Source organism: Saprolegnia diclina (genome assembly GCF_000281045.1).
Source record: "Saprolegnia diclina VS20 unplaced genomic scaffold supercont1.135, whole genome shotgun sequence".
NCBI classification, from domain to species: domain Eukaryota; phylum Oomycota; class Saprolegniomycetes; order Saprolegniales; family Saprolegniaceae; genus Saprolegnia; species Saprolegnia diclina.
The window spans coordinates 95,511-96,827 of record NW_008246202.1 but is presented as its reverse complement, the minus strand read 5'-3'; positions in this window follow the sequence as shown (position 1 = coordinate 96,827).

The window sequence follows — 1,317 nt, the reverse complement described above, 5'->3', positions numbered from 1 at the left end:
TTGGATCGGGGTGAGGCGCCAGGCCATGAGCCCAAGAAGTGCAAAGTAGAAGCTGTTGCCAAGAAGGTACAGGAGGTTTCAATTGCAATTCGCGCGCCACGCGCAGAGCAGAAGACCGGTCATGGTGGGGCTGTCAGTGTCTGGCTGAGCGCAAGTGCGATCAGCGGAATCGCCAAGCTTCATACGCCCTGGCGACATCGACTCCGATCGAGGAGGCCAAGGAGCTCAAGCGGAAGATCACCGCGAGGCAGAGGCGACGGCAGCGAACCAAGGCGTCGACCGTGACCACCACTGCACCTCCAGGCGAAGCGCGCGCGTCGAGCGGCCGCGCCCGTCACAGTAGAATTGCTGGGCCTGCAAATCCGAGAAGCGATCCTTTAAACCACCTCATGAACGTTATACATCCTACAATGTTGATCAAGCTACTGTGGCATCTATGCATGAAGCGTCTGCTGTGCAGTATTGGACCCGAGTGCCGAAATGATGCGAAGGTTGAAGTGGCTAAGAAATAGCTCTTCCCGGTAACAATAACAACCCACATCTAAGCGAGATTGGGACGATGCACCACCCTCACCGCACAATGGAAAATGAATTCAACGTTGACACCATTGGAGCCCTACAAAGAATCCTCCAGGTGCACCGCAGCGCAGCGGAGGTTGCACCGCAGTGTCGTTTCTGGCTGAAGTTCGGTAGCGGCCCGCTGGGCACTGCAACGAAGCGTAGGTCGCGTCCGTCGCACGCGTCCGTCACACATTCGCCATGTGAATGCGTGTTTGCAGTAGGAAGGGTGCGTTGGACGTGCATAGTACAAGAGCCCGTAAGGGTGGAAGGCATCCACACTGTCCAAGCTACGACACAGACACACCGCTAGGTTGCACGCGGCCCCGATACCAAACTAAAATCAAAAAGCGCGACAGCACCTGCACAAACCTTCTCCACGAATCAAACCACTGCACATGCCACTCAGAAATACCGCTAGATGGCCCACCGGCCCTATGCCCGACCTCAACCACAAAGACCAACCACACCAGCCCCAAGAAAACCCGAGGTTTGGGGCAGGGTACGTTTAACTTCAATGCATATGATTCGGTCCACCGACGAGTCCAAACTACGTCACACGTAGTACACGATCCCTCCGCTAGATTGCACGCTACCCCAATGCAAAACCTCAACCAAAGAGCTCGACCAAAACCTGCCCCAAGAAAACACGAGGTTAACCCTAGTTCTGTTGTTGCGCAGCCAAGCAGCTCGTAAACATCGCGAATTACGCGGCGAGAAGCAGCATGGTGGCTTGGTGCTGCATGGTCAAGTAGTGCT